The sequence below is a fragment of the Trachurus trachurus genome, assembly GCF_905171665.1.
Source record: "Trachurus trachurus genome assembly, chromosome: 13".
Classification (NCBI taxonomy): domain Eukaryota; kingdom Metazoa; phylum Chordata; class Actinopteri; order Carangiformes; family Carangidae; genus Trachurus; species Trachurus trachurus.
The window spans coordinates 4,330,970-4,354,305 of NC_139892.1; the positions used below are offsets into that span (position 1 = coordinate 4,330,970).

General features: G+C 43.8%; 2 long non-coding RNA genes across 2 annotated transcripts; both read left to right on the top strand.

The window, feature by feature from the left end:
- The first annotated feature begins 5,392 nt into the window (after positions 1-5,392).
- On the top strand, positions 5,393-6,409 carry LOC310995873. The gene is made up of 3 exons (XR_014595857.1): positions 5,393-5,722; positions 5,805-5,871; positions 5,974-6,409. It is a non-coding gene; the product is annotated as an uncharacterized lncRNA (long non-coding RNA).
- An 89-nt stretch (positions 6,410-6,498) lies between these two features.
- LOC310995870 lies at positions 6,499-7,775 on the top strand. Its single transcript, XR_014595854.1, has 4 exons — positions 6,499-7,042; positions 7,139-7,209; positions 7,339-7,404; positions 7,520-7,775. It is a non-coding gene; the product is annotated as an uncharacterized lncRNA (long non-coding RNA).
- The last annotated feature ends 15,561 nt before the right edge of the window (positions 7,776-23,336 follow it).

Here is a 23,336-nt window from a genome sequence, read left to right on the forward strand (position 1 = left end):
CGATGAGTCAGCCGACGAAGAAGACTCACAGCACAACACTGCAGTTGCTGCGCAGCCAGAGCAGCACAGCACCCCAGAGGAGACTGAAACAGACCTAGAAGAGGTGTTCAACAGCCAAAATGAGCCAGACCAGTCCAATGCAGCAGCACAGACTGAAATAGACCTGGAAGAAGTTTTCAACAGCCAAAATGAGCCAGACCAGTCCAATGCAGCAGCACAGACAGAGCAGAGTGACAAAGAAAAAGAGGAGCTGAGACCTGGTCTGGCTCTGGACACCTGCATGCAGCCCCCGGACATTGCACAGGAAATCCTTTCGTATGGTGATGGAATTTTCAGCATTGCACCCGCCCAAGGTAACAAACCAGTAGGTTTCTTCTCCATACCAAAATTAGAAGCCATGGCCTTTCCTGTGCAGTTTCCAACAGGACAGAACACTTTAGATGAAGCCAGAACCATCAAACTTTCCCCCAGCATGTACTTTAATGCCAGGCTATTTGCTGCAGATACACGGTTTGCCAGTGACCAAAGCTACCTTTTCTTTGCGCAGTTTGTCACAGAGACACACTTGGCCACCAACAGTATGTCAATTCAAATGCGCAAAGGAAAATCCAAAAGCAAGGACGGCCGCAGAGTTACCAACTCGATGCTGCAAGACAAAGAAGAGCTGGAGAGACTTATCATGGACAAGGATGCAACACGATTCATGCAACCCCTCAGAGGCACTCCAGCTTATTGGGAGAGAACACTGAGAGATGTCCACGCAATGGTCAGGCAGATTGGCAAACCGACGTTCTTCCTGACGTTTTCTGCTGCTGAGATGAGATGGCCTGAAGTCGTGCAGGTCATTAAAGCTCAGCAGGGTGAACTAGGGGACTTTTCAGAGCTCGATTGGAACGCCAAATGTGACATTCTGCGCAGCAACCCCATCACAGTTATGCGCATGTTTGAAAAGAGAGTAGACGCTCTGATGACCAGCCTCATTCTCTCAGCAGCAAAACCCATTGGTGAAATAGAGGATTACTTCTACCGTGTGGAGTTTCAAGCCAGAGGAAGCCCACACATTCACATGCTGGTCTGGATCAAAGATGCACCCAGATTTGAAGAGGATCTTGACAGCCGCGTCACCAGCTTCATCGACAAGTACATATCGTGCAAGATGCCTGACCCCAAGAGAGACCCAGAGCTTCACAAAATTGTATCCGAGGTTCAGGTGCACAGCAGGAAACATTCAAAATCTTGCAAAAAAGGCAATGTTTCCTGCAGATTTGGCTTCCCTAAACTGCCCATGGAAGAAACAATGATCACTAGGCCACCCAATGAAGACAGCAACTCAGATGAAAACCCAGATCCAGCTGCACAATTGAAGGCGCAGAAGAGACAGCTATCAATGATGCAAAGGGAAGCCAAGTCCAAGCTTAAGCCGCTAAGAGAGATGCTCATGCAACCAGACACGTCATTCAGCAGCTTCTCCGACATGCTCCGCCAATGCAACATGACAGAACAAGAGTACCTGCACAACGTCTTCCATCTGACAAGCAGCTATGTTGTGATGCTGAAGCGTGATCCAAATGATTGTTGGGTCAACAACTACAATCCCGACCTGCTACGAGCCTGGAACGCCAATATGGACATTCAATACGTGGTTGATGACTTCAGCTGCATAATGTACATGATGTCCTATGTTTCCAAGCCAGAGCACGAGATGACCGAATTCCTCAACTCGGTCATCAAAAACGTAAAAAAATCCAAGGTCAATGAGCGCGATGAGATGAAGCAGATCATGCAGGCGTACGCAAAGCACAGAGAGGTCAGCGCTCAAGAAGCTGCAGCTCGCACTTGCAGCTTACCCTTGAAGAAGTGCTCTCGTTCCGTTGTGTTCCTTCAGACTGATGAGGACGGTCTGAAAATGAGTCATCCCATCAACAGGCTCCAAAACATGGAACCAGGTTCGGAGGAGGTGTGGATGTCAGGAGTGCCTGAAAAGTACTTAGACCGACCTGTCGGACGACCGTTCGAAGGTATGTGTCTGGCTGAGTTTGCATCAGAGTACAGGGTAGTGTATGGCCAGCAAACTGAAAGCAAAAGTGCCATTCGTCTCCAAAATGAGAAAGGGTTCATTCAGAAGAGAACTGTAGGCAAACCAAGCATCATCAGATTTGCTCGCTTCTCAGAAAAGAAAACACCAGAGAAGTTCTACAGGCGGCTGCTGAAGCTTTATCTCCCGCACAGATCTGATGATGAGCTGACTGATGCACAATACCCCACTTACGAAGAGTTTTACAAGTGCGCCAAAAGGGGTGATAGGGACATCAGACGTATCGTAGACACCAACAAGAAACGATACGAAGGAGGAGGCAAAAAAATCGACGCGGCACTCCAACAGTTTCAGCAGTGTGGTCCAGTTCTCAATGCTTGGAACACCTTTGCACCCGAGATGGAACTGGACCGCTTGGAGTGTCTCGCCGAGCGCGAACCCTTGGAGACAGAGCATGAAGAAAACGAAGACATCCCCGACTATGAAGTCAACAACGATAGGAGGGGCTCCATGCCGATAATAGACGCACCAGAGTTGAGTCCAGACTACATGAGAAAGATGTATCAGAGTCTGAATGAGACACAGGCATCGATATTCTACAGCGTGCGTCAGTGGTGCTTTAAACGTGTCTGGGGCCATGATCCAGACCCGTTTTATTACTTTATGACGGGAGGAGCTGGCTGTGGCAAATCCCATGTCATCAAGTGCATTCATCAGGAGGCAACAAGGATTCTGCGTGAGCTCCCCAGATTCCGGGACAAGGCCGACATGTCCCAGCCTGCAGTGCTGCTGACTGCATTCACTGGCACAGCAGCCTTCAACATCTCAGGCAAAACGTTGCACTCCATCCTGAAGCTCCCAAGGTCCTTGAAGCCACCATATCAGGGCCTTGGAAATGCACTAGACGACGTCAGAGCGGCACTGGCCAATGCCGAGATTCTCATCATCGACGAGATATCGATGGTTTCCAAAGAGCTGTTTGCCTACGTCCACTGGCGACTTCAGCAGATCAAAGGTAACAGGAAACCATTTGGAGGAATGTCTGTCCTCGCTGTAGGTGACTTTTACCAACTGCCGCCCCTCGGCAGAGCCAAGCCACTGTGTGTGTATGAGGAGAATGAGTTCGATCTCTGGAAGGATTACTTCACAATGGTCAACCTGACAGAGATCATGAGACAGAAAGACGATCGAGCTTTTGCTGAACTCCTGAACCGCCTTCGAGTAAAGCTGAAGGGAGATCGTCTGAGCGATGAAGACCGGCAGTTGCTCACACAGGCAGTGGCTGATGGCAAGGATTGTCCAGCAGACGGGCTACACATCTACGCCACAAACAAAGAAGTCGACAATCACAATGTTGGTACCGTAGCCGCCCTCCACAAGAATGTTGTCGACATTGCAGCCCAAGACTACAGAAAAGACCCGAGAACAGGCTGCATGGTGAACTTGTTCGACAACTTCAAAGGAAGCAAAAGAGACTTGCCTGACAACATAATGGCTGCTCAAGGAGTACGCGTTATGCTGACCAGGAATCTCGACGTGGAGGATGGGCTTGTTAATGGGACATTTGGAACAATCGAGCACATTGTGATGGGTAAAAGTGGCCCAGAAGCTGCGAAGCTGATTGGGCTGCGGCTGGACAATCCTACAGCAGGACAGAGGTTCCGTAAAAAGATCCTGGGTCCCTCAGACGACTTGGTGTACATCGAGAGATTTGAGGAGAGCACGAGCAAGAAGGGAGTCACTCGACGTCAGTTTCCGATGAAGTTGGCCTTTGCATGTACTTCCCACAAAGTGCAAGGCATGACCATGACGTCGGCAGTCGTGTCCCTCAAACGTGTTTTCGAACCAGGAATGGCTTACGTCGCTCTGAGCCGAACAACTTCCCTTCAAGGTCTCACCATCACAGACTTTGATGAGAAAAAGATATATGCTGACCCCGAAATCAAGACAGCTCTGGAAAGTATGACTCATGCATCTTTCCAGAGTGCTAGACCCCTGTTGACTCTTTGTAAATCAATGGACCAAACTCTAAAGACTTTGACAATCATCCACCACAACACACAAGGACTTCCATCTCACATTGTGGACCTGAAAGCACATCATGAACTCAGACTTGCAGATGTGTTGTGCCTCACAGAGACACATCTGTCAGGGTCCTCTGTGTCCCCAGTTTTCCAGCAGGAGGGATACGACATGTTCACACGCAGCAGACAGGTGTCTTACAACACCTGTGTGGACATGGCAAAAAAAGATGGAGGTGGAGTTGCAGTGTACTGCAAAAGCGATGTTCAAGCAGAGCCTCGCAGATACATGCAAGATGTCACTGATTTAGAGTTTGTTGTTGTGAAAATCGAGGCTCCAGTCAAAGTGCTATTGGCGACTGTTTACAAACCGCCAAATTTCAGTTTGGGAAAATTTCTGCCAAACATGAAAAGCCTCTTGGACTCACTGGAATTACTTAATCACGAGCCCATTGTTGTTTGTGGGGACTTTAATGAGGATCTCTTGTCAAAAGGAAAGAAAAGCATCAGAGATTTGTTCCAGTCCAGAGGTTACACTCAGTTGATCACAGACTCCACAACTGAAAAGAACACCCTGATTGATCACATTTATATTTCACATCCGGATAAGTGTCTTCAGTCAGGTGTTCTAGAAACATATTACAGTTATCACAGTCCAGTTTATTGTACTTTGACTGGGTAATAGCCTCTCCAGCCAACACATTCTGCCAAAAAAAGTGCTAATTATGTCTTGAATGAAATGTTAAATTATGACATTTTTGTTTCACATAATGGTTTTATTTATACTATTTATTTATTTATTTATTTATTTATCAGTCAATCACAAATCATGCTGTGATTGTACATTGAATGTATTTTAACTTTATTTCATGTTATTTATTAATCTATTTATCAATCACATATGCTGTGATTAACTTTATTTCATGTTATTTATTCCAGCCAAGAGCTGGCTTTTTTTATCCCTTTGTATCTACTGGCTCTGGGTACAAAAATGTCTGTCTGAAAAATCTTGTATTTGGGTGCATTTTGTTTCATGGTTTGTGTAATTGTTTTCATATACATGTTATGTCCCCATCGATATACATGTTGTGTTCCCATCGAGCAGGCTCCATGGGTGCATGCTGTCTTCATTTTAATTGTTAAGTGTGTAAACCAAATCTAAGTTACTCTACACACTAATTATGGTGTTATGTGTTGGCTGGAAATTGTCAGGTCACATGATAATGATCATTCTAATCAAGTTCAAGTCTGTATATATTTATGTATCTATTTATATATCTATTTATGTAACTATTTATTCATCTATTTAAATGTGTATTTATTTATTTATACGGGGTCAGCAATATCTGAGACATTGAGATGATGAGAAGGACAGTGCCAGTGTATTCATTCACATGTAAGACAGGGAGCTCAAGACAGGAAGCTGCAGCTGAAGCAGCAGCTTTCTACACAGCTAAAAGAGGCAGACTGAGTAGGGACAGCAGTGGAGGAGGGCCGAGGACCAGGTAAAGGGAAACACAAGATTAAGTTTGATGTGAAACATGAAGTTAATGTTTATCAACTTGCACTAGACCAATTGATTTTCTTTTTCCCCCCAAGTGGATGATGTCAGTTCCCACTGTGAAGATGCAGACCAAGCTGCTGGTGCAACCTCCTCCATCACAAAGTAAGTCTCTCTATTTTTCTCTCTCTTAAAACAATTAAAATGCAAAGTAAGTTACCTTTATCATGTTTGTCTATCTATCAAGGAACCACAGACCGAGAAGGAAGACCTCCAGAGGACCGCAGCTGAGGACAGTGCTACCCAGCAGACAGGTAAGTAGTCTATAGCACTGTGTGACAAAACTACTGTGATAATGTCCAATGTAATATAATGTCTGTTGTAATAACTTATTTCTTGTCTTTATGAATACTCAGGTATTTAATGCCCTGTACTATTGCCACGCCTCCTCCTGCCACGTATGCCTGCATGTCTGAGGGGAAGCCGTAACAATGAAGCTGCAGATGCCAAAGATGACAGCTGATCCAGGAAGAAGACCTCCAGAGGACTGCAGGGGACTCTCACCAGTAACAACAACTCAACAACAACAACAGGGGAGGGATATTTCATAATTTTTTTGTTAATTTAATTGCAATTTTATTCTTTAAGTTTGTGATCAAATGTTTACACAATGATTTGAAACCTGTAACTAATTTATGCCTTTGCCCTTTATGTTCCTGTAAGAGTGACAAAAAATCCAGGCAGAAAAATGCAAGAGGACCACAGCAGATTTCCAGAGGACTCCCCAGAGGAAAGAACATCCCAACAGATGATGAGTGAGCAACACTTTCCAATGTGTTTTACTGACTGTAGTGTGATCAAATGATCAAGCAAGATTTGATTTAACTGTAACTTGTGCTTTATTAATCTAGAGAGGATGGCCACAGATCCAGGAAGAAGACCTCCAGAGGACCGCAGCTGAGGACAGTGCTACCCAGCAGACAGGTAAGTAGTCTATAGCACTGTGTGACAAAACTACTGTGATAATGTCCAATGTAATATAATGTCTGTTGTAATAACTTATTTCTTGTCTTTATGAATACTCAGGTATTTAATGCCCTGTACTATTGCCACGCCTCCTCCTGCCACGTATGCCTGCATGTCTGAGGGGAAGCCATAACAATGAAGCTGCAGATGCCAAAGATGACAGCTGATCCAGGAAGAAGACCTCCAGAGGACTGCAGGGGACTCTCACCAGTAACAACAACTCAACAACAACAACAGGGGAGGGATATTTCATTATTTTTTTGTTAATTTAATTGCAATTTTATTCTTTAAGTTTGTGATCAAATGTTTACACAATGATTTGAAACCTGTAACTAATTTATGCCTTTGCCCTTTATGTTCCTGTAAGAGTGACAAAAAATCCAGGCAGAAAAATGCAAGAGGACCACAGCAGATTTCCAGAGGACTCCCCAGAGGAAAGAACATCCCAACAGATGATGAGTGAGCAACACTTTCCAATGTGTTTTACTGACTGTAGTGTGATCAAATGATCAAGCAAGATTTGATTTAACTGTAACTTGTGCTTTATTAATCTAGAGAGGATGGCCACAGATCCAGGAAGAAGACCTCCAGAGGACCAGAGCTAAAGACAGCAACCCAACAGACAAGTAAGACATTTACCCATGCATTGTCATCGATTTCATGACAATAGTCAATGTAGGTTGTGTCTGTGTATCTGTGAATAAATTCTTAAACATTTTGATAACTGTTACTAAACAATGTGTTAAATATTTTAGGGAGGATGACAACAGATCTTGGAAGATGAGGACCAAATATCAAGACAGCGAGCCAGCAGAAGAAAAGTAAGAGACATTTACCCACGAGTACAAAACTGTACTGTATCTTGATTACTTTGACTTGACTTGATTCATGTTGGTGTCTTACAGATGTTTTTTTTTTGTATTTGTGTATTTGCAGACAACATGGAAGATCATCACTGCCCTCTCGCTTAACTCAACTCTGCCTGCACCCCTTTTCATCATTTTTTGTGACTTTGTCACCCACACATTTGAGGTTGAATGGGCATAGGTTGCTGTATAAATAAATACTTGAAAAAGGAAAGTTTGTTGTAGGTGTGCTCCTTGTACAGTATATAATGTCATAAGGTTACTAGTATTAATTGTTTGAAATCTCTGAAGAATCTCATCATAATGTACACACTCCGGCAGTAGCCCCGTGGCCCTTTCAAAATTTCCCGAGAGGAAATTTTCTAGTTATTATTATTATTATTATTATTATAATAGTGCTATAAGTATAAATAATGCAGTTAGGTGGACAGTTCAGCTTTCTTCTAAGTGGGGTTATATGAGGTACTGGCCATGAAGTGTAATATCTGCTGAGAAACACAGCTGCATCGCGCTGCACCGTGACACAGGCAGTAGAGGCTGACATTTTCTCGGGATTCCCGATTCGGGAGTCAATTTATTTTTAATCACGTGATTGGGATGTGACGGGAAAAAATGTAAACGGGAGTGAACGGGACCGGGAGTCAAAGCGCGACATTCAATGAAGCACAAGCCAGGCAGTAGGCTACGTTAAGAACCCGGATGGTGCACTCAAAACGGTCCAAAAGTTCAGTGTGTGGACTGATGTACACTTCACACCCTCAGTCACACTGTCGTGGCTCCCTAGCAGTGTATAACCTGTGTAAATCAACATACCGGTAGGCAATTAAACGTTTTCCGCCAGTCAGAGGAGTCAGCTGATGCGGCGGCGGCGTAATCTCCACCTCGCATTAAACAGCTGATGCACACAAGCAAAAAATAAAGAAAGAAGAAGAGAGAGAGGGAAAGAGAAAGGACGAGGAGGGCGTTCTTTATCGCTAATTGAAATAACAAAACAAGACGGTAGATGTGGCGTCAACACATCTACCGTCTTGGTTTGTCTGTCACTCAGCCTGCCCTGCAGATCCGTACCTGTCAACACAATCGTTTACATGATGACTGTGTTAATAGAAAAAAACGGGAACAGGACGGGATCGGGAGTGATTTATTCGGGATTTGAACGGGGAGGAGGACGGAGGGCTTCTGTCCTCCGGGGGCAGGATCTCCTTGATCCAGAAATCTGCTGATATTTCCTTTACAATCGATGCCAATATCACTGAAAACTCTGTACTATTAACTATTTCTTAAGCTATGAGCAGCATGAGCAGCACGGCTGGGAGTAAAAGTTTGGTGTACATAGCAACAGTAACCAAGGGGGGATTGGAGAATTGTCATTGGACCGACCTGATGTTAATATTGTGTTCTGGTTGCTGATTGGTAGATATCCTGCCCCCGGAGGACAGACGTCCTCCGTCCTCCTCTAGCCCCCCCCCCCCCCCCCCCTTCCTACTCACTGCTCCTCACACAGACTGCTCTGTCTCCTCCGCCTGCAGGCGGCGCTGTTGAACTGTGTTAAGTGGATTTAGTGGATTTTCTTCCATAAAAGAGATTACAAAATATATTATAAATGATTTGGTCATGGTTTATTTCAACCAGTTACTCTTTATTAAAAATATGTTGATCTTCCTCTTGCCTTGCCTTGTCAAAAATAGAGAACCAACCTCCTCTGACTCTATGGACCAGCCTCCACTGATATAGATACCGTAATTTCCGGACTATAAGCCGCTACTTTTTTCTGAAGCTTTGAACCCTGCGGCCTGTACGATGATGATCATGATGCGGCTAATTTATAGACTTTTACTGGCTAACGGCCTCCGGGAGGCGCTCTAGCAGGAAGCGCTAGTGAGACAGACATGTGGGGAAAGATTATGCGCCGAAGAAGACACTGGTTTTGCGTTTTGGTGCAGTGTTTTATTTTCTAACCAGGCATGTTACTGTCTGTTGGTGCTGTGTTGATGCCGTGTTGGTGCCTCCGGAGTAATTGTGATGGTTTAACTCGCTACATGACTTGTTACCGTGACAACGGAGGCTCTCTGTCTTCACCTGGTGTCTCACGGCTGAAAACCAACCTTGTAACATCACTACAGCTGCTGCCCGGTGTTCCAGCTCTCGTCTCTGCACCGCGACACAAACGCGCTCCATAACCCATAATCTTTTGTTCATGACGGTTAAGACGACACAAACACACACGCTGTAACATCGTATGTTATGTAATGTTATCCACCGCTCCATTTATTGATTTTTTGTTGTCAACAAATGCACATGGCTAGGAGCGTAACCAAAACAGCGGGAAAGCGAGCAGACTTGTATAGTTCCACACATCTTCCGTGTACTGTCTTTCTGTGTCTCATGTTACAAGATGAAAAACCTGCGGCTTATATTCAGGTGCGGCCTATGTACAAAATCTATTTTCTTTTCAAATTTAGCTGGTGCGGCTTATATTCAGGTGCGCTTAATAGTCCGGAATTTACGATATATAGGGGAGACCGGGGTTGGTTGGCTACAGGGGTTGGTTGGCACACCCCTGTTTGTCACAGACTCACAAATGTGACATCAAAATGATCATCTTTTTGAGCTGCACTTATCTAGTTTGTTAAAACATCTGAAACTCACTCACTTTTTTGCTGAGGGCAAAATATCAGTTTTTTAATACCAAAAGTAAAAAATTGCCTCCCGCACTTAAAGTGTTATAAAATTGCTTTGGATAAAGATATTGGAAATGTGTTACTTCCAGTTTGTAGAGATAGGAGTCAGCTTCAATTTGATATGAAACTTGAAAGTCTTTGATGAGTGATGTTAACTGGGCAACATCATATATTCACAAAAGTGGGTTTGTTTTGGTCGGGGTTGGTTGGCACACACAAACCAACCCCAACATGCAGTATACATATATTAAATGTGATTAAACATAATTTCATACAATTCAGTGCACTGGGTGCAAGAAATGGGCACATGACTTATGCAGTGAAATGGGCCACAAAGCCTACATATGCCAATACTGTAATTCCAGTGATTCTATATAGGCCTTAATGTAAATAATCTGCATCCACCCCACACAGCAAATCTAAAACACAGTGAGATATAAATAAATAAAAAATACAAAGAGGTGATATGCTATATTTAAGAATAAATTATATGTTCATTGAATATTTTCTCTTAAAAAAAAAAAAAAAGCTCAAATAATTTACTGTTTGATGTTCTGTGTAGGCTACGTGTTATCTTGTCCGTGGCCTTAAATGCCCTGTTTTAGTGTTATACATGCAAATATTTGCATGCATATACATGCTATCTTCTTAAATTTGAATATATTATAATTAAATTTCCAATTTATTATTATATTGGTTGCTTCATCCATTCATTTTTACATTGTGCCAATCAACCCCATGAAGTGTGCCAACCAACCCCGTGTCGGGGCTGGTTGGCACAAGTGCGCAGTAAGATTTTATTCATAAATAAATTGATTTTAGAATATAACTGTGGACATTGAAATGTGTTTAGTTAAAGCTGACACCTTGACCTTTAATTTAATGCTGGTTTGAATATTCTCACATAAATGATGCCAGAGTGTTATGGCAAAGAGTGAAAAGTGTGCCAACCAACCCCGGTCTCCCCTACTGTATATAAAAAAGGTCTTTGTATTTAATGCGTCTTTTTAGTTTTACTTGCAGTAGCTGTGCAATTTACAAAAGATCAGCATAAACTATTTACAGAGAACATTGATTGGCTGAGCAGGAGTCCCTGGTGGTGCTGCTGGACCGGATGGGATGGAACAATAAAGACCCTGGACTCTTCTGGCTGAGAGTGGGACATCATCTGGGAGGTGAGGGCTGTGGGATGCCCGTCCACTGTCCACCGCATCGTCCATCATCGGGGTTTGCAGGGCTGGTGCAATCGACAGCTGCCATGTCACTAAAAATGTTTAAAACAGAGGCAAGAACAATACTAATACTAAATACTACTGCACAACCTTTGAAACATCCCACCACAAACTACTTACGTAAACAAACAAAACTATTTACAAAACACTTTAAATAGGAATAGCTTTAAAATGATTTTACTTGCCCTCTAAAGGTAGTCGTGGGACCCGCACATGCTGTTATGACCTGTAGAAAACAAGAGAAAACAAAGATTAATTTAATGTAATTGTATTTTAATTAACTTAATTAATTCACTGGTATTCAACATTTAACATTTTCTGTTGTGTAATGACATACCTGAGGCACAAAGGTGTGGTGCACCTCCAGCGCTTGGAGGAAGATGGCACGGAACCTCGTCTTCATCATCCCAAAAGCACGCTCTATGATGGAGCGTGCCCTGGAATGATGAGCGTTGAAGCGCTGGGGGCCCACACCCTGCACTGGTCGTTTGTACGGCGTGATGAGGGGGAGTGGACGTTGGAGGCACGAGTACCTGCCATCTGCCAAGATGAAGTACCCTGGAGGAGGGGAGATGCCACGCCTGTACAGTGGGCTGTGTCGGAGGACTCTGGAGTCTAGACCGACCCCGGCCAGCCCACGTACGTGTCTATGAAGCGGCCCTGATGGTCACAAACTGCTTGCAGGATGATGGAAGGAAACAGTTTCCTGTTTCTGTAGCACTGACCATCAGGACCGCTTGGTGGGTTGATCCTGACATGGCAGCCGTCGATTGCTCCTGCAGCTTTGCGAAAAGCTGGGTGTCTTGCCAGCCCTGCAAACCCCTGAGTTACTGCCGCCAGGTCGTCGGCGGTCTTGGGGAGGTAGATGATCCTGTGGCGGAGGGCCGCCACCACCTCCTCAACTCTGTGGACGATGCGGTGGACAGTGGAGCGAGGCATCCCAATCACCCTCGAGACCACCCGGTACGATGTCCCACTCGCCAGCCAGAAGAGGAAGACCAAGGTCTCTATTGTGGCACCCCATCCATGTCGTCTATCCTGGTGGAGGAGATCCAGCAGCACCGCCAGGGACTCTCTGCTCAGCCTGAAGTCGGGAATGGTGTCATGATCGTCGAAGAAGTGTTGGAAAATGGGTACATTTAAATTGATGCTCCAGTACAGTGGCCTTGCCTGGATGGAGAAAGGAGGGTAAGAACAGGAGGACATGAATGATTAAACAATAGCTATTGTTTAATTGAAATTGAATATCAGTCGATACAACAATTCTAATTAATGTTAAAGCTTAGACCAATAATGCTTTATCTGTCTATCTATCCACTTTGGCTTCTCAATATGGTTTTGATGTTTACACAACATTTTAATATTGAATTAAGTTAGGTTTTTTTCTACAGGGTTCGTACACATTTTACTATTCAATTCAATCACTTTATGAGCCAAGCATACTAACTTCAAGCACTTTTCAGACCTTGAAAAACACAGCATTAAAATTACAGCATTTTCAAAGATTTTAGATTTTAAGCACCAAGTTTTATGGTTAAAGGAGACATTAAGGCCCAATCCCATTTCACCCCTTGGCCCTACCACTTACCCCTACCCCTCTGTTTTGCGCGTTCACGTGTAGGGGTAGGGGTGTCCCAATTCCCGTTAGGACAGAGGGGTAGGGGGAAGTGGTAGGGCTACATACCCCTCCAAACGGAGATTTTTCAGAGGCACACTCCAAACGGAGGGGTATGAAAAGTTTCCCAGAATGCATCTTGCGGCAGCCGGCAGCGGTGGCTGTAAAACGAAAAGCTGTTTTATTTCTTGCTGGAGCGCTGTTATTACGTCACTTTAAGTTTTAATATTTTTTCTTGCGAGAAAGTAACTATTTAGGTCCCAAATGTGCAGTTAGTTTACCCAAATGACGGCTGGTTAGAAGTTTGCTCCGACGTTTTTTCGGAGAAGTGAAGCTCCAGGAGGAGCGGCTCCTCACAGAGGCAGCAGCCGGTCTGCAGAGCTGCTCCACCGGCCAAACTACGTCCTCGTCCCGGTCCCGCCGGGAGAGAAGGCAATCGCTAATTAACTTACCCGCAGGTTTTTAGAGGTTTACCACCGGCATGTTAAAGCAGAAGTAAGCGATCCGGTCGTTTCTGCTAATGCTGCGTTCCAGGCAGGCTTTTGAAACCGTAAATTACAGCTTCAAGTCACAACTTACGACTTTGTAGCGTTCCAGGCAACCCACTTGTGTTTTCCCGACCTGTTTTACCTGTGAAAGTCACTATAACGGCCACTCGTAACTTCCGACCCGTGAACTCGTACCAGATCGAACTGGTACGACTTCACAGGTCAGAAAAACACGAGTTACGGGTTGCCTTGAACGCACCATAACAGTCCTCGTCCCTACGTCACCACATTCACGTGCATCTCTTGGCTGCACACACAGCCCTGCATGCCGTTCTCTCTCCTGTTGAGATCCGCTCGTGTGGATCTCACCCAGGTCGGGAGGCAAGACACAAAGTGGAGGAGGCGAAGGTTGAATCAGATAAGTATTTAATCGCAGTCTGCAGAGAGCGGAGATCATACAGCACACAAAGACAGTGTTACCAGGAAGAGCTGAGAACGATCTGGTCTGTGTATGTTTCTGTTCCGTCTTACACACTGTGGGTTTGGTCCCTCCCAGCATGCAAGGCGTGTACTACTGTGATGGTCTATGTGAGCTCTGACGTGTGCTGATGTGCAGGCCTATGGTCACATGATCTATGTGTAGTGAATAACATAGCTATTATTATTTACACTCCCCATTGGATAAAACTTGTAGGATACGAGAAAAGTTTTCTCCTTGGCTCAGAGCAGAGCAGAGTGACTGACAGACCCGTGTTTCAGACCAAACACTCTATGTAAGTGATTGCTGTCGGAAGATATAACTATTTAAGACTCATATTAACACAAAAATATCGCTTACTCCTGCTTTAAATTCTTTTTAGCATTTAAATGCTGGTCTCATAGATGAAATCTGACAATTGTGGCAGTAGCATTAGTTTATTTGAATGAAAAGTGAAGTTTCATGTACCAGACAGAGGAGCAGGCAGCGCTGCCCCTGGGCTCTGTACACAAATCACCACATTTACATCAGTAAATAAATGTTTTACAATGAACCGATCAGTCTGCATTACGTTTTATCTTATTTTATTAAGTTATATGGTACACGGCTATTTGATTTCTGGCAAAAGCTCGCCGCATCAGCTTACGTAAAAGCCAGTGAGACTACGTGATGACGTATGTGATTGTTGAAGGTGTGTCCCAATTCGGAGGGGTTGACTTTCTACCCCTACCCCTTGTAGCTCCGTTTCAAGGGGCGAGGGGTAGGGGTAAAAAAGAGAAATGGGATTGGGCCTATATGTCAATCTATACTTAAAGCAATACTTACCGATCTGGCATTTCACTCAGCACAGCACAAACATTTGAAAATCAACAGCTCCACCTCCCTCACAAGTCCCACCCACCTCTCCCTCCTGCCGCATCTCCACGAGCCCCCTCCCTCCCTGCTGCATGCGTTGGCATGGCAACGGTAAACAGAACAGGAACGCGAGTGAAACGGGAACAACACAAACAAACACAACACCGGAGTTTTAAACCGTATAAACGGACTCAGTGATGATGACTGATGAGTTTTATAATAAACTGTTGTTAGCCTACTGCTACTGGAGACGCAGGGGAAGTGATTGTTACAGATTACAGTTCTCAACGAGCCGGGCTGGCGGCCGGACCAGCGCCACCTGATGCGCTGGTTCAGGCCGAAAATAAATCCAAACCGAGCCGAGCCGAGCCGCGCCGGTCCGGAGTTCAACCGGGTCCGGACCGCTGAGAACTCACAGAGCTAACAGTAGCCTAGCCGTTAGCACTGGATGCTTTATAGACACATGTGACTTCCTGTGTTTACGTATCACTCGGGGCTGATCACTATCAACGTTACAATATCAGACATGAAACTCCGCGACCAGCTGCGGCTGCAGTTATTGGTCTATTTATTTATTTCCAAAAACCTTCTTTCTTGTGTGTGTTGTGACTCTAGTCTCCTCTGCTCATGTCCTGCTACTGCTCTGTCAATAAGCGTTCTTCCTGGTCGGGAGGGGGGAGAGGAGGAGAGGGGTGCACAAAGTGATTACATATTAAGTAGGTTCGGTCGCTCGTCAAATCTTATTAATCGGACCGAATAATATTATTGATCAGACTTTTCTCAGAATTATATGAGAATGAAAAAATGATGAGTTTTTAACCCTGTTGGGTTTCTCTTACATTTTAATGTATCATCAGATTATTAATAGCATTTTAACTTAGACAAAGAAATGTGCAAAAGTTCCAGAAAGGTAAGTATTGCTTTAATATGGCTTGTCACTTAACAGTGCCGTTTATTAATGGGTATATTAATTACCACGGACTACGCTAGCTATGTATATGAACATTAATATGGGTTAAAATAACAGGTTTAACGTTAACGTTACCTCCCCACGTCTCTCTGCCAGCCGGAGATAAATGAGCCGCCGGTGTCGCTGTTGCTGCAGCCGCCTCTCCTCTTCCTCCAACAAAAAATATATTAAAAAAAACACACAAAAAAAACCTCTGGCTCAATCATGTCGTCTGTCTGTGTCGTCTGTTAGTTGTTGTCGTTTGTCTGTCAGTTGTATTTAAGCTGTCAGTTTTGTTGTGACCGGCGTTTTTCCCGGGCTTAACAGACATGATGACGTCGTGACGCAATCAGGAAATGCTCCGTAGCTAGACCGTCCCGTTTACCGACCGTTGACCCAGCCTCCGGAGGAGCCTCCGGAGGCCGCGTAGGCTGGGTCCTCCGAAGGCTGCAGCCCCTGAATTGGGACACAGCTAGGGACTAGTCTGCCTGTCTAGCCTCTACCTGCTCTTTTTACTAAACTTAACCAACTCCTTTCACCATTGCCTCAGCCCAACCAGTGCAAAAATCTTTTGGGGAAAAAGTACGCTATTGAAGGAATTGTCTGAAAGGCAGGATGTTTAAAAAAAAATAAAATAATAAAATACCGTCATTCTGACCTTAGAAGGCAAAAATTGTCAGAATGATGGGACATTTGATAGAAAATAAGTGTTGCCACTTAGACAATTAGAGACCGATGTCGGACTGGTGGGATGTCGGAATGGTGGTTGCCCCTGTGGTGGCATTTTTATATATGAGGATCAAGAAACAACAAGACCTGTAAAAGAACATTACGTCACTATTAAAATCAAATGATGGACTATTATAATCTTACTATTATACTCAGTTTTGTTTTGATGCTTTCCTGTTGTAATACTGTATGACCTGCTTATGTAAAGGGTTTCAGGGAGATCATACTAAAGGAGACGAGGAGATGAACTCCTGGCCACCTCACAGTTACATCATGTTTTCTTGTCCCTCTGTACCTCACATTTTACTGGTAAGAAAACTGCAATAATATGACTTGTATATGCATATGTGATTCAAAAAAGGAGATTTCAGAAGGATATAATCTGTATACAATCAATACCTCAAACCTGACACCATGCATATAAATTGATTGTAATTTGCAAACACATCCAGATTCTCATCTACAAATACTTGCAGACTTGAATCTATTGGACAATAATTTGGAAGTTCAAAAGTAGTTCTGAATCCAGTATATGGAATTCCTTAATTTTCATCTACTTGGTGAGAATTTGGGACAATTAACCCCTCAATATTAATTTATATAAGTTTTATCTTCCTGAAATGTTATCTGCTGCCATTGTTGTTCAATTATGATTAATCAAATTTTACACACAGTACTTCTGGTCAAAATATTTATTCAGATGCATTTCTGTAAACACAAAAAAGATCAGCTTCTGAACAATTAATGACAAAAAAGAACATACATTAACATCAATAGCTGTCATAATTCCAGCTAACTAAAACTGTAGATCATCAGGGATGGGGCAAGTGACCAGGGGGCCAGATGCTCTGGGGGTCCCTCCTGCGTCTCTGTGAAATACCAATGTTGGGGGTGGTTGGTTGGAGGGTACTGGCTGGCTTGGGGGCACTAGCCCAGTATCAGTCAGTGGCTGGATGGGGGAAGCTGACCCAGAAGCAGTGGATGGCTGGTTGGAGAGTATTGGCTGGCTGGGGGGCGCTAGCCCAGAACAAGTGGATGGCAGTAAGAGGTCCACCAGAGGCTGCCCAAGCCGTTCTAGTCTGACCTCACATTTTTCTCTTGTTTGTGGAGGATTTTGTTTATTGTTTTTAAATGTGGCTGCTGTTTCTTTTTTTTGCTTGGGTGGAGGGGTACATACACATTTTACAATGCACTTTGCATGCAGTATCTTCCATTTGCCTTCCCTACATGACAGCTGGAACAGTCAGATCTGTGGCTCTATATCTATATCTATATATCTACGATCTGTTTCACAACACTTTCAACTGAGGTGTCTTTACACTTAACTCTATGAAAGGTACTGCCTGTTACACGGCCCACTCTGTGGAGTTCCCATGTTGTGCACTTAGCCTGTTTTTTAGTCACATCCTCTAGATGTTCCAGTCTGTTTTTTGTGCACTGTCCTCTCATTTTTCCCATAGCTAGTTTTGCACTTATCCTGAAGGTCAGCTGACTTGGTTCCCAGCCGATGGGTCATACATAGCTGTCAGGGGCTCAGGTAGTTCTGATCCAGATTCAGATGCTGTGTCTTGAGTCTGCAGCTGTGTTGATTGATGTAAACAAAGCAGCGTCTGGACATATGTTGTTGAGTGCCTGGAAATCTTCCGTTGTAATTGCTGAGTGAAGGAAGAAATGTATAGATGGAAGGATTAACACATTTGAGGGAGTAATCTTAAAATAACACTTATGATTTTATCATTTTTTGTACTATTAGGTAAATGATACTGGTAACACTTTATTTTAAGGGGTCCTTGTTCCTGTGTATCTACCTAATTAATTACAGTGTAATTACCTATGTAACCGTATGTAATAACATGTACTTACATTGTAATTACATAGTGTATTTTGGTGTACTTACAGGTCCTTGTTACACTTGTAATAAGAAATGCTTGTTACAATACTTTGTCAAAGTGGCCTCTCTCTTTGGGGAAGGGGTAGACCTGCAAGAAAAATGGGTGAAACCCCAACCCATGTTGCCTGGGCAAACTTTTCCATCAATCTTCCTCCTGTCTCTTGAGTCTTGGAACATGTATGCTGTTTCACAACTTAGTATATGTAACAGTTGTGTTAATACATCGTTGTTACTCTTTGATTCAGTGGAATGAGCACATTAAAGTGAAGTGTACCTGCTGGGATACCTTAAGCCGGGCTTACACTGCACGTAGGGCTGGGCGATATGAGAAAAAATCATATCACGATAATTTTTTTCATATCAGTCGATATCGATATATATATCACGATAGGACTCAAGTCACTGTTTTTGTCAAGCCTAAATGTTCCATCATACTCACAAGTGAGATTTGAAGATATCAGAAGGTTATTTCTGATTTAAATATTTATTTTTCGTCAAAAATTGAACATTTCAGATGTAATGATTAACATATAAAAGCAATGAGTAGCCTAATAACAGTTTCAGATAAATAAAACTGGTATTATATACAGTTAGTTTCAACCAAATAATTTGATTGGACAAGAGACATACATGACAGCACTGGGTTTTTTTTTTACATACATTATCACTCCGCTGTTCAGGCGTTCTTTAACATTACATCAGACAGGAGTTAGGTCAGACTAGAGCCAGGCTCCCCATACAGGAGCTGCTCCATCTCTCTGCTGCTGCTACAGTTATAAACGGACGTGAAAATTAAAACCCGGACCTGACGTGGTCCGTCTAATTAGCGATCATTCTCAGTCTAAACCTGACTGAAAAAGAAAAAGGAAGAGAAATCGCCGCGGTTAGCGCTTGCTTCGCCAGTGGCCAGTGTTTAGGTCGGCACAGCTGAACAGGGTCGCTGTGGTGTGAGCAGCAGCAGCAGCAGCAGCAGCAGCAGCAGCAGAGCGGCCACGCCGTGACTGCGCTCCCTTTGATGTGTGACGGCGACCCGCTCCGACTGCCTGCTGTCTCCGTGGTTAAAGTTTAGTGTTGTTTACAGTACTGTATTAGAGTTCAATCAATCGGGGTTAATGTAAACATGACGTACCACGTCTTTTTGCGGTCACTCGTCCTAGTTCTCCTCCATTTTTTCTTTCGAGGCAACACTCATTCTCTCTCTCTTTTTTTACTGGCGATGTCCTGCTGCTGACGCCAGGCTGCAGCAGCCCAAACATTACCACGTGTTGTTGTGCTGTGTACAGTCTTCCTGTGCTGTGTCAACCTGGTTGGCTCAGCCATTGGTTCAGCGCGGCGCAACTCTCGTTTTCATTGGCTGTTTCAAAACATGAATGAATGAAACCTATCGACTTTCTATCGACCACGTTTCATATTGCTATTGAGTAAAGTTATATCGCGATATATATCGTTATCGTTTTATCGCCCAGCCCTAACTGCACGACTATTCGTCTGTTCACATCTCAAACTGCACGAGCGTCCCTCTTCAGTCCTACGTCTCAGATCAGTCTCAGACCCCCACTAATTGCACGTCGTTCTACGATTGCTCCCCACCACGATTACCCTGCGATGCCGCTGAGATTTGTGCTGCTCTATAATTGCTCGATTGTAAACATCAAATTGACATTGGTTCCTGATGTTGGTTCCTATAGCAGAGTCCATGGTGGAAGATCAGACCGACAAACACACAGACAGACAGCGTGCATCACCTCCAAGGCCGCTGCTGCAGAGAGAGAGAGAGAGAGAGAGAGAGAGAGAGAGAGTGAGAGAGAGAGAGGACGGCACTACTCTCTCCAGCCAGCTGACGTGTAGCTCACCTGGGGCTCACCTGCAGCTGTCAGAGGAGGCTCACTAGTTCTCTCTCTGGCCTGCACTTTAAAAGTGCAGCTGATCAGGTCAGCTGAGCTGAGCCAGAGCACAGTGGACGTGGCTGCTGGTGTGTAGGCTCGCTATTTTATACTGTAACGGCAAGAAAAAAAAAATCGTCCTCAATCGCTGATTGTCTGATAGTACGTGTATTTGTCGGGCTGATCTTCCACCACGGACTGCGCTGCATTACTGGTCATCACCCGGTCACCCTGTCTTTCACAGCTGTGGTCTAACTTCAGCTTCTCACTTCCCTGTCCCTCCTCTTTCTGTCTGCCCATTTTAACTCCATCTGACGAAGTTCAGCATCACATTCAGGTGAATGGACCCCATACATTGTCCGTCACGACGAGAAATTTTCTGGCATGTCAGAAATTAATCGGGAGGTCGGCGACTCGTCTTTAGGACGTCGGGACGTGACGCAGAGCCTCACTAACCATACGTCCCGATTATGCTCACGACCCCGCGATCCCTCTAAGATTATGCAAATTAGGCTGCGACTCGTCTGGGACGACAAAATCGTGGCAAAATCGTGCAGTGTAAGCCCGCCTTTAGTTCTTACACATTAACTGCAATAATCAGTGTCTTCGATAGTGTACCACGTGTGCTGTTACACAACTTAGTCTATGTAACAGTTGTGTTAGTACACACTTGTTACTCTTTGATACAGTGGAATAAGCACATTAAAATAAAGTGTACCTGCTACATACTTACATGTTACATCATGCAGAAACTCTAAACTGCTGTTGACCTTGGTAGGCTACTCAAGTATTTTTTACATATAAACCAATAACTAGAATAGCATTTTTTTTTTCAGAAAATGAGACAATGCTGGATAACTCAGTTCATATGGAACTGAAAACATCATCAGCAATCTGTATGCATAAACCACACACTCAAAAAAATGCATTTCAGTGTTCCTTTATTGTGCATTTTGAACAATATTGTCAGTACCACATCTGCCGAACTTGTGTTATGCTGTGCAGCAATTTGCCTGCATGGAACTGCATCGAACATAAATTGAAAAATAGGCAAGTAACTTAGTAATTTCACTGTAAATTGACACATAGCCCTGTTGTTCAAGCTCACCACACGTAGCTCATAGGAAAAAGAAGACTGTACTGCCCTGGCAGTGCGTGGGCCGATGCAAAGCTACACAGTCAGTCAACGAAACGTATAGAAACTCCCCAAAAAACCACAAGGCTTGATCTTTTTCTGTCCTTAAATGGAGTCCTCTATTTCTCCTCCGTAAAACTGAAATGATCACAGAAACACAATTTACTTACAGTACTTACAGTAGCATTGCATGAATACACTTCAATTAGCATCCAGATTAACAAAATGAAAAGAGTTAGCATAGACTGAAAGCTAGCAAGGTATATTTACCGAAAACATAACTAATCATGTCTTAATTACAAAAATACACAATCATGTAACACTATTGACATATTCTACTCACAGATAGTACATTCCCCAAGGCAAAAGCGTCCAACAATATTATTTAGCAGTCTGTTTAGCTGTCTGTGCTCACTTTTAGAAGAAGAAGAGCACGCAACAGAAAAAACACAACATAGCTGGACTTGACGAGCCGAGCGCTCACTTCGATGCGGTTTCTCTGAACCAAAGAGAAGACCACTCACTCGGACGTGGTTTCTTTGAACCAAAGCCCTATACTTTTTTTAAACCTGCTTAATTATCAACTCATGAACTTTAACTTAACATTTTAACTTTTTTAACTCTCAAAGACAGTAGGCTACAAAGACACTGGTTATCGCAGTTAATTTATAAGAGTTGAGGTATCCCGACCCAGGTACACTTTATTTTAATGTGCTTATTTCACTGTATCAAAGAGTAACAAGTGTGTACTAACACAACTGTTACATAGACTAAGTTGTGTAACAGCACACGTGGTACACTATCAAAGACACTGATTATTGCAGTTAATGTGTAAGAACTGAGGTATCCCAGCAGGTACACTTTACTTTAATGTGCTCATTCCACTGAATCAAAGAGTAACAACGGTGTATTAACACAACTGTTACATATACTAAGTTGTGAAATAGCATACATGTTCCAAGACTCAAGAGACAGGAGGAAGATTGATGGAAAAGTTTGCCCAGGCAACATAGGTTGTGGTTTCACCCATTTTTCTTGCAGATGTACCCCTTCCCCAAAGAGAGAGGCCACTTTGACAAAGTATTGTAACAAGCATTTCTTATTACAAGTGTAACAAGGACCTGTAAGTACACCAAAATACACTATGTAATTACAATGTAAGTACATGTTATTACATAGGTAATTACACTAATTAATTAGGTAAATACACAGGAACAAGGACCCCTTAAAATAAAGTGTTACCATGATACTATACATACAGTGTTGCCAACTCCTCAGTAAGCAAATTCGCTATTGGCTGTCGTAAAAGTCGCTAAATGACGTCATTATCTCAGCGGGGGGGTGGGGGGGTGGGGGTGCGGCCAGCGGCGCTCTTTATGTCTGTGGCGTGGAGCAGTGCGTCTCTGAATGCAGCGGAGGCAGCTCCGTGACACTACTGTGTGTAGGCTGAATACCTGTGAGTGCCCGCGGCAGCGCCGCTGCTCGTTGAAAACAGCTGTGATAACGTGATTTCAGGTCCAGAAACGTTTGTAATATCACGGGAAAAAGTCGCTAGATTTGTCGCTAGTCGCTTTTGACAAAAAAAGTCACCAAGAGGGGTTGGAAAGTCGCCAGATTTAGCGACAAAGTCGCCAAGTTGGCAACACTGTATACATAAAATAATAATACCTGACAAAAAGCCTACATGTCACTATCCTGAAGTTTCCGTCGCATGGTTGTGCGTAATAGTTCACAGTATCAGTGCATTCACTCATAGGCTACCTGGTATATTTTGGGGTGGCTCAACCTTTTTTCGGGACATGTCCTTCCAATGATTTGGTTGGGACGTGCAGGCGACCTCCTCCTCTGTGCGTCTGCGCCCTGACAGCTCAACTTGGCACATGATGGCTGCAGCATGACTACAACAAGAAGCTGGACTGGAGCGATGGATAGATCTATTAGTAAAAGTAAG